Source organism: Triturus cristatus, chromosome 5_2 (genome assembly GCF_964204655.1).
Source record: "Triturus cristatus chromosome 5_2, aTriCri1.1, whole genome shotgun sequence".
Lineage (NCBI taxonomy): Eukaryota > Metazoa > Chordata > Amphibia > Caudata > Salamandridae > Triturus > Triturus cristatus.
The window spans coordinates 536187216-536200940 of NC_140588.1; positions in this window are offsets into that span (position 1 = coordinate 536187216).

Consider the following 13725-nt stretch of genomic DNA (forward strand, 5'->3'; position numbering starts at 1 on the left):
ATGCCATGTTGTATCCTGCACGTTTGCGGGTAGGGCAGGATGGTGACTGCAACATTTTTTCCAATCCCAAAGCTGCGATGGACCATGTGACGCGGATGAAACGCGGGCGGAGGGCGGCGCACGCATCCCTAGATGACAATGATTGAACCATGGAACTGTAACTTACGATGTTCATTATTTTTATGTTAAGCACTGCTGATTGGTCCGGTATGCACTGTAGCGGATATGGTATTCAGACGGATTTATTTCACGATTTATTCCATTTCTGTTAGTTCTTCTACCATTGGTTCGTCACAGACTGTTACGATGCAGTTATGTTCTCTGGGTGAGATGTAGGTCCTGCTCGGCCACCTCTCGCTAACTGAGAGGCTAGTTGCACTCTGCGACCCCCCACATGGGTGTACCCCGAATGAGTAGTTATGGCATCTGTTCTTATTGGGAAGGGGTGTTTAAACATGGGGATGGCTTTCGCACTGTTGGGGACGCTGAAGTGGGTGGGGGTTGGGTTTGATGGGGTGGATTAGGTGGACTAATGTAGTACTCATTCATGCTTTTGTGCATATGTTCATTGGTGGCACTATGATTGAATCTATATTGCCTGGTCAATGCATGGTCTGAGTGGTGTGATGAAGTTTGTCACTTGGAAAGTGCGTGGTCTCAACTCACCCAAAACAAAAAAATTTGCTCAGTTTTTGCTCAGCTCGACAGGTTGGGAGCGAATGTAGCCCTCCTTCAGGAGACGCATTTAACTAAGTCCTCGGCGCAACACGTAGGTACGAGGTGGGCTGCTGTGAAACTTGAGTCCTCATAATCGACCTATTCGCGGGGAGTGATGACCTTGATAAAAAAAGGAGTAGCCTTTACCCTGCTCAAGTCTGATGCAGATGACCAGGGATGTGTGGTGATTTTATATGGTCAGCTGGGGGGTAAACATGTTTTACTGGTCAATGTTTATGGGCCCAATATAGATGAAACATGAAATCAGGGGAAAGTGACGTCTCTCACTTCCAAGTAGCAGGTGCGCACAATTATCCTTAGACCCGTTAAGGTCTAGTCATATTTAATCTGTTTTATAAAGAAATCCATTTAATCCATTGTGTTTATGTTCATTTCATTTATTATTCTTATTCTTCAAATTGTCACGTTTACTCATTTCTTTAGTAAAGCAACTAAATCTTTTTACATATTCACATGTTCACACTACCCAATGCATTTCGGGTCAATGAAAAAGACCCTTCTTCAGGGGTCTGTAACAGAAAAATAAAGGAAATATAATGAGCAATTCAGTCGTCTAATCATACTCTTTCAGTATTTGACTCTATATAATATACAAAAATTGTCAATGTATCTCGTTTATAATAAGGTTTTCATTATTCTGTCAGTTGGCGAAGTCTAAAAATCTTTACAACTCTATACCTTGAAAATCCAGTGCCTGTATTACCCCTGTCAATGTTTAAATAAAACACCTGAAAAGATAATCCTAATGAAATAAAGTTCGTGCTAACTACAATTCATTAACATTCAAATTGCAAAAAATATATCTGAAAAATGAAGACTAAAAGCTAACATATCTAAAAGATGAAGGCTGAAAGCTAGCGTAACTATTCTTTGCAAGTCTGCCGGTTACTTACTTCCATGTGCAACACGAAGTTCCCAACTCTCCTTCAATGCGAGTTCAGTTTACAAAACAGCCCTAGTGTGTGATATTTATACATGACTTAATTGGTTGAAAGCATGATGACACATCGTGCCTACAGCCAATCATATGTAGTGGTTACCAGAACCTATCAGATTCTCTTATTCGTGTAGGTGAAGCTCCCGCCTAATTTCAACCTATCAAGAATCACTTGTCAATTACACAAATGTTGTTGTAACTCGGTAGAGGCGCGCTCATTGGTCGCTCCTTTACGAAGTCAAAAACAAATTATACCTATAGTAATGGTGATTCTACATAAAGAATAAATAAATAAATGTTGTGGAAAACGAACCATTATTATAAAAATTAGAATTTAAACATTCTTCAACAGATAATAATAAATTCGAACTACTGATATCTATAGTAAATGACCAGTTTTGTCAAACATCTTCAAAGGTGTTCTCTATGCAGGATGGCAAACAATATATCATTACAGGTTTTACAAAAAACACGATAGTTCAATTCTGTCATTAATTCCTTCCGGTTGCATGCTCGCCATTTTTCTGATCCAAAAATATTCTGCTCTTAATCTCTGTTTGTGAGTGTCCATCGATGAGTTTGGTTTGATCACTTCTAATATGGTGAATTGTAATTGCGCAATGTTGTGTCCAGCCTCTATCCAATGCATAGCCAATGTGGACTTGCGGTTTTTATTTCTTATATTGCTTTTATGTTCTGTGATCCTGATTTTTATTTTTCGTTCCGTCTGCCCCACGTATAATTTACCACAGGGGCATTTTATTCCATAAATCACTCCTTTTGTGTCACACGTGCTTGAATGTAAGAGTGGAATCATTTGTCCAGTCATCGGATGTCTGAATTGTTGACCAGTTATCACATTATTGCAATGTGTACAGTTCTCGCATCTTTTCATGCCTTTGTGAATCGTCTTAACATCTTGATTTAATTGTTTCTTGATTAATTCTTTTAGATTTTTTGATCTCTTATATGCAAAAGTGATTTGATTGGCTACTATGGGTTGTAAGTCAGGTTCTTCAGTGATGAGTGACCAGTGTTTTCTCATGATGGTGGTGATCTGTTTTGATTGAGCTGAATATTTAAGTACACATACTGTAAGTTTTTTCTCCAATCTTTCTTTTTGATGAAGTAGCAATTCTCTGTCCATGGACTGAACTTTGTTTTTGGTGTGTTGTAATATACTTTCAGGATATCCTCGTTTTAAGTATTTCATGATCTGATTGTCGATGGTGGAGGATAAGTCATTCGGATCTGATGTTATTCTTTTAAATCGAATGAATTGGGATAGTGGTAGGTGTGTCTTTAATGAGTAGTGATGAAAGCTGTTGAAATGTAAACTACTGTTCCTGTCAGTTTCCTTTATGTGAACATTGGTTGTTATTTTGCCGTCTCTAATTGTTATCTTCACATCCAAAAATGCCAATTCATTGGAGTCAATTTGATAAGTGAACTTGATTCTGTCATGTACCTGGTTTAGTGTGTGAATGTTTTCAATAAGTTGATCTTTGGTGCCTTTCCAGATTACAAAGATGTCATCTATGTAACGTTTGAATATCATGATGCCATCCTTCCATTGTGAATTATTCAGTATGTGATCATGTTCAAATTTTGCCATGAAGGTATTAGCGTAGGACGGTGCCCCCGCAAAACCCATGGAAGTTCCGCTACATTGCTCATAGAAACCATTCTCCCATTCTAGATAGCTGTGGAATAACGCAAAATGTAATAGTTCCATCAAAAAGATTTTATCTGTTCCTATGATGTCATTTTCCAGTAATCTCCATTCCATTGCTTCTAAACCCTCATGATGGGGGATAGAGGTGTAAAGTGATGTCACATCAATAGAACATAACCATATTTGCTCATCTTTTGGGATTGTTATTTCATTTAGAAGGTTTAAGAAAGCAGTGGTGTCTTTGATATAGGTGCTCCAATTTTGAACCAATGGTTGTATGAACCAGTCTAAGTATTGACCTAGTGGTTCTGAGATTGATCCACAGGCTGACACAATGGGTCTAAAAGGTGGTATGGTGGCATGTTTATGGATTTTCGGGAGCATATAAAATTGAGGCCTCCGTGGATATTTGATGTTTAAAAAATGAAAAGTCTTTTCGGTTATCCACTTCAACTCTAGTGCTTTTTCCAAAATTGATTTTAATGTTTCTGCGAAGATATCAGTGGGATCCTGTTCAATTTTTCGGTACGTGTTGATGTCTTGTAGATGTGTACGTACACTTTCCATGTAAAAATCAGTGTTCATCACTACTATAGCTCCACCTTTGTCTGCTTTCTGTATTGTGATGTTTGTCATCTCTTTTAAAGATCTCAGAGTGTTCCAATCTTTTTTGGAGAAGTTGCTTTTGTTTCCACTCGAATAGTTAATTTTTTTCATTTCAGTGGTAATTACTCTTTCAAACGCATCAATGGTCTTATGTGATGTAGGTGCACAAAATGTACTCTTGACTTTAAATTCTTTCATCTCGCTTTCAGGCTTATCAATCGATTGAAAATTTGAAAAGAAATTCTTTAATCGCAGATTGCGTAAGAATTTAAAGATTGCAATTTCTGTTTCTTGGGCGTTTGATCTGTAGTGAGGTACGTAAGTGAAACCTTTATTTAGCAGTTTGGTTTGAGCATCTGTTAATTGAATTCCTGAGATATTTATGACAAGGTTGTCTTCTTTTTGGTCGACCGGAGTGCTCTTTCTGTCTCTGTTTCTTTTGTTTTTTCTTTTTCCCCTCCTTGTTTTTGGGGTTCTCCCGTTGTTGTTGAGCCTGAAGGAGCATTGTTGGCGGCCGGGCTGGTCTCTAAAAAAGTCACCTTATTTTGTTGATCTCTACGAGTTGTTTGTAAATTGCTTCCTAAAGGTTTCCTGCTTTGTGCAATTTCGGATTCTGAAATAACACTCTCTTGTGATGAGCTCATTTCTGTTTGTGGTCTCTTCCAATTTCTCTGATGATAAACCTCTGCCCAACTATAGACTTCTTCCAACTTATAATCTATAGTGTCTCTTTTATATTTTTTGATTTTCCTTTCTTCTATTTCTTTAGCATATTTCTCAAGTTTTGTATTGATGTCTTCCAGTGTTTTTGTCAAATCTTCATGAGTGTTTAATTCGCGTTTGATTGTTTCCAATTCTTCTTCCAAAGTCTTTAACTCTTTTGACAATTCCTCCACGATCAGTAAAATCAGATCTAGACTGCATTTGTTAAGTATTTGATACCATTTATTGAGGAAAGTTTTGTTGCTCCTGCATAGCATAGGTTTTAGAGCGATTCTTAGACCTCTGGGGATACGTTGATTTTTATGGTAATGAATTAGGGTTGTAGCATGTAAACGCTGGTTGATCTCTCGTTTACTGACATATTCCAATTGTTTCAGTAATTGACTGATGGTGTTCAACTGTGGGCTGAATGCTCTTGTTTCCTTTATTAATCCATAAATCTGTTCAGCTTCCTCTGTGCTATAAGCCAATGTCTCTGCCTTGTTTTTTGTGATTTGCGCTATTTCTTCAAGATTCATTTTTGATGGTGCTCCGATGGGAAAAAACAAAAGAAACAGAGACAGAAAGAGCACTCCGGTCGACCAAAAAGAAGACAACCTTGTCATAAATATCTCAGGAATTCAATTAACAGATGCTCAAACCAAACTGCTAAATAAAGGTTTCACTTACGTACCTCACTACAGATCAAACGCCCAAGAAACAGAAATTGCAATCTTTAAATTCTTACGCAATCTGCGATTAAAGAATTTCTTTTCAAATTTTCAATCGATTGATAAGCCTGAAAGCGAGATGAAAGAATTTAAAGTCAAGAGTACATTTTGTGCACCTACATCACATAAGACCATTGATGCGTTTGAAAGAGTAATTACCACTGAAATGAAAAAAATTAACTATTCGAGTGGAAACAAAAGCAACTTCTCCAAAAAAGATTGGAACACTCTGAGATCTTTAAAAGAGATGACAAACATCACAATACAGAAAGCAGACAAAGGTGGAGCTATAGTAGTGATGAACACTGATTTTTACATGGAAAGTGTACGTACACATCTACAAGACATCAACACGTACCGAAAAATTGAACAGGATCCCACTGATATCTTCGCAGAAACATTAAAATCAATTTTGGAAAAAGCACTAGAGTTGAAGTGGATAACCGAAAAGACTTTTCATTTTTTAAACATCAAATATCCACGGAGGCCTCAATTTTATATGCTCCCGAAAATCCATAAACATGCCACCATACCACCTTTTAGACCCATTGTGTCAGCCTGTGGATCAATCTCAGAACCACTAGGTCAATACTTAGACTGGTTCATACAACCATTGGTTCAAAATTGGAGCACCTATATCAAAGACACCACTGCTTTCTTAAACCTTCTAAATGAAATAACAATCCCAAAAGATGAGCAAATATGGTTATGTTCTATTGATGTGACATCACTTTACACCTCTATCCCCCATCATGAGGGTTTAGAAGCAATGGAATGGAGATTACTGGAAAATGACATCATAGGAACAGATAAAATCTTTTTGATGGAACTATTACATTTTGCGTTATTCCACAGCTATCTAGAATGGGAGAATGGTTTCTATGAGCAATGTAGCGGAACTTCCATGGGTTTTGCGGGGGCACCGTCCTACGCTAATACCTTCATGGCAAAATTTGAACATGATCACATACTGAATAATTCACAATGGAAGGATGGCATCATGATATTCAAACGTTACATAGATGACATCTTTGTAATCTGGAAAGGCACCAAAGATCAACTTATTGAAAACATTCACACACTAAACCAGGTACATGACAGAATCAAGTTCACTTATCAAATTGACTCCAATGAATTGGCATTTTTGGATGTGAAGATAACAATTAGAGACGGCAAAATAACAACCAATGTTCACATAAAGGAAACTGACAGGAACAGTAGTTTACATTTCAACAGCTTTCATCACTACTCATTAAAGACACACCTACCACTATCCCAATTCATTCGATTTAAAAGAATAACATCAGATCCGAATGACTTATCCTCCACCATCGACAATCAGATCATGAAATACTTAAAACGAGGATATCCTGAAAGTATATTACAACACACCAAAAACAAAGTTCAGTCCATGGACAGAGAATTGCTACTTCATCAAAAAGAAAGATTGGAGAAAAAACTTACAGTATGTGTACTTAAATATTCAGCTCAATCAAAACAGATCACCACCATCATGAGAAAACACTGGTCACTCATCACTGAAGAACCTGACTTACAACCCATAGTAGCCAATCAAATCACTTTTGCATATAAGAGATCAAAAAATCTAAAAGAATTAATCAAGAAACAATTAAATCAAGATGTTAAGACGATTCACAAAGGCATGAAAAGATGCGAGAACTGTACACATTGCAATAATGTGATAACTGGTCAACAATTCAGACATCCGATGACTGGACAAATGATTCCACTCTTACATTCAAGCACGTGTGACACAAAAGGAGTGATTTATGGAATAAAATGCCCCTGTGGTAAATTATACGTGGGGCAGACGGAACGAAAAATAAAAATCAGGATCACAGAACATAAAAGCAATATAAGAAATAAAAACCGCAAGTCCACATTGGCTATGCATTGGATAGAGGCTGGACACAACATTGCGCAATTACAATTCACCATATTAGAAGTGATCAAACCAAACTCATCGATGGACACTCACAAACAGAGATTAAGAGCAGAATATTTTTGGATCAGAAAAATGGCGAGCATGCAACCGGAAGGAATTAATGACAGAATTGAACTATCGTGTTTTTTGTAAAACCTGTAATGATATATTGTTTGCCATCCTGCATAGAGAACACCTTTGAAGATGTTTGACAAAACTGGTCATTTACTATAGATATCAGTAGTTCGAATTTATTATTATCTGTTGAAGAATGTTTAAATTCTAATTTTTATAATAATGGTTCGTTTTCCACAACATTTATTTATTTATTCTTTATGTAGAATCACCATTACTATAGGTATAATTTGTTTTTGACTTCGTAAAGGAGCGACCAATGAGCGCGCCTCTACCGAGTTACAACAACATTTGTGTAATTGACAAGTGATTCTTGATAGGTTGAAATTAGGCGGGAGCTTCACCTACACGAATAAGAGAATCTGATAGGTTCTGGTAACCACTACATATGATTGGCTGTAGGCACGATGTGTCATCATGCTTTCAACCAATTAAGTCATGTATAAATATCACACACTAGGGCTGTTTTGTAAACTGAACTCGCATTGAAGGAGAGTTGGGAACTTCGTGTTGCACATGGAAGTAAGTAACCGGCAGACTTGCAAAGAATAGTTACGCTAGCTTTCAGCCTTCATCTTTTAGATATGTTAGCTTTTAGTCTTCATTTTTCAGATATATTTTTTGCAATTTGAATGTTAATGAATTGTAGTTAGCACGAACTTTATTTCATTAGGATTATCTTTTCAGGTGTTTTATTTAAACATTGACAGGGGTAATACAGGCACTGGATTTTCAAGGTATAGAGTTGTAAAGATTTTTAGACTTCGCCAACTGACAGAATAATGAAAACCTTATTATAAACGAGATACATTGACAATTTTTGTATATTATATAGAGTCAAATACTGAAAGAGTATGATTAGACGACTGAATTGCTCATTATATTTCCTTTATTTTTCTGTTACAGACCCCTGAAGAAGGGTCTTTTTCATTGACCCGAAATGCATTGGGTAGTGTGAACATGTGAATATGTAAAAAGATTTAGTTGCTTTACTAAAGAAATGAGTAAACGTGACAATTTGAAGAATAAGAATAATAAATGAAATGAACATAAACACAATGGATTAAATGGATTTCTTTATAAAACAGATTAAATATGACTAGACCTTAACGGGTCTAAGGATAATTGTGCGCACCTGCTACTTGGAAGTGAGAGACGTCACTTTCCCCTGATTTCATGTTTCATAAATAGTGTTCCTAGACAAAACACTAAAAGAGGGAGCAGCACACCATAAATAAGACGAAATTACCAGAAAACGTTAATAAGAGTGCCGGATGGATAAATAAACGAATTACCCAATATAGATGACCCTTCATATTTCTCTGATGTGTGGCGTCGCATATTGGGATTCCCATCGGCGGAAATCATCTGGGGGGGAGACTTCAATGTGTGTTTGGATGTATCTCTGGATAGAATGGGTAGCACTACAGGCAGAAGCAAGCAAGCTGCGGAGACTCTTCTTGGGATCCTGGATGCGGGCCCATTGCTAGATGTTTGGGGACTTCAGTATCCAAGAAACCGAGAAAGCACATTTGTCTCCTCGGTTCATGGGACCTAGTCCCGTCTTGATTACTGGCTTGTCTCTGAGGCGGTTGAGGCCTGGACCGTCTGTGTTAGTCACGCGCCTCGCACACTATCGGACCACTCTCCAGTGGTTCTGGATTTGCGGGTTACCATTATGCGAGAGGCCACCCTTTACATGGAGATTGCAGCCCACTGAACTTGCAGACCCGGCGTTCAAGCAGACTATTGGTGAGGATATTCGTCATTTTTTCCTTGAAAATGAGGGGTCCGTTGATAGCGCTGGTTTGCTTTGGGAAGCTTTTAAAGTGACGGTAAGGGGTGCCTGTATTGGAGCGCAATCTGGAGTTTTGAAGGATATCCGGTGCAGGATCAATAGATTGGCATCTGACATATCTACACTTGAACGTGACTATCCGGTGAATTTCCTGCATTTGTTAGCCAAGATTAGAGACCAGGTATCGGATCATAATGACACTGTTGACCAGGAGTTGCAGCACCGCTTTCGTCCAGTGGCGTAACTAAAGTTGAGGGGGCCCCCCTGCAAAGTACACAGAGGGGGCCCCCTCCCCGGGCCACCACCTACAACTTTTGCAGAGGAGGCCCCCTGGAGCTTGAGGGCCCAGCCTGCACCAAGGGGGCTGTGTGAGCTTATCTTACACCACTGTGAAGATGCCAGAAATGCCTCTTATTTCAGTTATGGGGCTATCACAAAAGAAAAACAACATGCCTACAACTTCGGAACATAAGACATACACTTTTACACCAGGTAAAAAACAGAACAAATTCATTTTGCACTGACATAGCAACAATAATTAGTCCATAGTAAGCTTATTCTATTTTGACTACAGCACAAAAATAGAAAAACGTTCTCATGTGCCCCCTAGTTAGACATCAGTAACTGAAGTTTTTTGTTTGAGGAGAAATGGATTCATCCCACTTCAAGTTTCCACCCTTGAGATGATTAACTCCATAGTAGGTCGGTGCCGGGGCATCAGGAGTAAGGAGTGGGAGGTGGCATTAAAGTGGCAAACTCCTGGAGCGTGGCTTGCTGAGGTTGCATCAGCTCTTTCTGGGGAATCCAGGTGGAAGCGGTGCGAGGACAAATTTGGGAGCCCCTTTGAAGACAGTAAAGAAGAGTGAAGCACTTAAGATTTCACACAAATGCTCCATTTTTCTAGTGTTTGGAGGAAAAGCACTTATATGTGGTTTCAGCACTCTGAGAAACTACTGCTTAGGTTAAGCAGAAGCTGGGTTTTGTGTAAACCTCATATGCATTATATTCTCATCCTTTTATACTTGCAGCAACCTAACCAACAGCAATTCCACCCAACACCCAATTTACATCACTTCATGTGATATCATCAGGGTCAAAGATAATATAAATGCACGTGCTGTGATGTCACTTGATAACCAAAGGGCATATGATGTCACTTCTGCTACCGTTGTAGTTTGGGTAAGTCCAGTGCCCGAGGTCCAATAGGAACCTCAATCAAGTGTAATAGAGGAGAATGCCTCTACCCCTATAATCCTTAATGACTCCCACTAACCATCAGGCTCCCCATAGACTTGTTTGAGGGGACACTTTTCACCCTTTGCTCATGTTATCAAACTTAGGGGAACGGTTTAATACTCACCTGGCCAACTCTTTGCTATGGGCGAGGTGAATCAATCAAGTGTGGCACAAATATACTTTGGACAATGATATGCAGGAATCATGTTTTATGTCTGGATTACTTGGGGTAATCCTCATTATACCTTGTCTCCTCTTCCTTGTTCTCTTTCGTACGAAAAGAGGAATGCTAACTCCTTGACAGACCTATTGAAGACCCAGGGAAAGATAAAGAGAAGTCTTTTTTCTGGTTTACTTCTCCTCTTCGCTCCTCCAGCCTTCCAATCACTGGGCGAGTCTCCACTCTCATTTTGGAACATCTAAGGAGATATTCAATGGAACATCCCAACTAATTGCCTACCTGCCCTGTAGATAGGATGGGAAGCCAGGAATGGAACAATGAAGAGGGGAACAGGCTTAATAAGTATTACCCCAGTAAGTTGGACATTACTGCCATTATGCCAACTAATCCGTGTTGTGGACATCAACAGGAACACCATTAGCAACCACTGGGTAGAATGAGGAAAACAATCTCGCATTTGCCAGGCAGCAACATCATACATCAAGAAAACTGACAAGCCATCTAGGGTTAACCGATGTCATAGAAGTGTGACAGATCCAAAGATTAATCCCAGATGCCAGCTAAACAGAGGTCAGAACCACTCCATGAGCCATACAAGACACCAGCAGCAAATTGGAAACCACCCTGGCCCTCTGGAGCATAGAAAAAGGACACGCGTACTCACACAACAAAAATGAACGAAACATAAAATAGCTGTGCACCAACCTTAGGGAACTTACTACCACAGGCAGGCCAAAGAGTAGCAAAGTTAAGAGCAAGACAACCCCTAAAGTATACAGATATAGGCCATATGAAGTTGACAGCTACACCAGACGAAACATTAGAATAGGCACCTGGAAGGAAGCACATTAATGAGCCCAGGGAAAGAGATGGCCCAAAGCCTCCTAGCAATGTTTTACCTATGAACGACTTGTTGCCCACTCCTGAGCACCAAGCCGTTCCTACTACTGCGAGATCCGTCCAAGAACAAACAAATAAAATGAAGGCCCGCACTCCTGTTATGGGGTTCAAGGGGTGCTCAAATGAGCGCAGGCAAGTGGATTGAAGATGAAAGTAAATGAAAAAAGGTTGTGTGAACAAAGACGGGGTTCTTAATAGGTCCTTCAGGAAGACAGCATGGCCTTCTTTGTAAGGACAAGAACAGGAGACATGGTTATAATATTCATGAGGCAGTATTCCTTCTGCAAAGGTTTGCTATGCGCTACAAGTACAGAGACAGTGCAAATGACAGCAGACCTCTGTCCCTGAACACTCTCTCACAATCTGGTGGAATTTCAACCCTATGCGTTAAAGAGGCAGAAGTCGCAATATCCACAATGAGTGTCGCATTTTGATATTTGTGGGAGCATGATGCCGTCTTTGGGGCCTCGCTCTACTCACCCAGATGCCCACAGCTGCCAATAGTACAGAGACAGCTGTCCTCCAAGGAAGCTTCCACTCTGATTCCTTACTCCGTGACTGAGAAGTGGTCGATAACCTGTCAATTCCACTTCTCTCCTGTTGAAAGGTATGGGGGGACCTCACTTTGTCACCATCATTTCCTTTCAATTCACAAGACACAATGTATGCAAATCACTATAATATTTGTAACTTGCAGTGTATTTTGATACACTGTAATTTCCATTCACCAAGGCTCATATTATGAGCGGCCGCAGTTTTCCAATATCCTGCGCAAACCTATTTGCGTAGGATGTTGTCATTCCAGTTCTGCTAAATATCACATACCGAGTGCAATAAAGTCTTCACAGTTAAATTTCAGCTGTTCAAAACACCCACAATTTAACATGTAAAAAAAGCACTTCTTTATCGTGATATGCAGATCTCCGGATGTTATTCCCCAAATATTCAGCCTAGGCACGGTTTATCGCACCAGATAAATTCTGCATCCTTTGGAGTTGGATTTCTCCAGAGGAAAAAAAGCACTTGGTACTTCAGGCACCAGATCCGTCACAGATTGGTTGCGTGTAACTGAAGTCAATGTATGGAGGCTTGTCATACCAACCATTTTACAACAAACTGAGAACGCGCCACATCCAGGGATAAGAACGACTGTTGAAGCTCACCTTGGCTGTTTGTTCCAAATATTTGCCACAAAAGAATACTGCTTGTTGCTATAGATCCATGCAGTTATTGATTTAAAAATTGTCAAACTTGAGTCGCTCTGACGTATAAGCAGCGCCAGAGCCTTAATGACTCGGAAACTCCTGTACTGCAAACAGGTTTAAATTAATATTATTGGGACAGTGTTGCTTTTCTATTCTAATATCTATCAGCCAGAGGAAAACTCTACAACTGAGCTGATGATGCGGGTCAGGCTGATTATTAGGAACATGGCGGGAGTGCGGGGAAGGCTGCCTGGCCGCAGGCTAGCAGCAATCAGTGGCACAGTGCAGTAGCAAGACACCTCTTTTGTCTTCCGGCAAACCACCCGTCAGTAAAAAGAAAGAAAGGGGTTGTTTGGACAGTGGGAGAGGATGGGGCTAATGTCAGAGCTGCCTTTGGGAGTGGGGGAACCAGACTTGATCCATGGCGCCGGCTCAGTACCCATTGAATCGGGGCAAATCACGTAATCTCCCCGGGACTAATGGGTCCTTGTATAACGCGGCCAGTGCTATTTAAAGCGCTCTGATACCGACGGGCCTAGTCTGTGCTATATAAAGCTGTGAAATCCTCCTATCCATTGGAGGTAATGTTACACGCACACACACAAAAAAATGTAAACAGAGATTTTCATAGCCTAGTATCCTGTGAGTCGGGTCAAACCACTTAATCTTCCGGTGTGTAAAAGGAATGAATAGGTATTGGTGTAGCTTTTACTTTTAATCCCGGCCTCCCGTCCGTCCCACGATGCATCCCATTCCCACCACACCCTCTGACATGGACTGCTTGCTCCTCGGATGTGGACGGACAGACTCACCTGTTCTGCAACAGAAGACAGGGCAAGACTGTCTGCAAGGCTAGCCGGGGGCTAGAAATATTTAAATTATGGCCTGCGGCCGCACGCTCTCTCTCAGTCATCTATGGCCTCTATGATGCCTCGC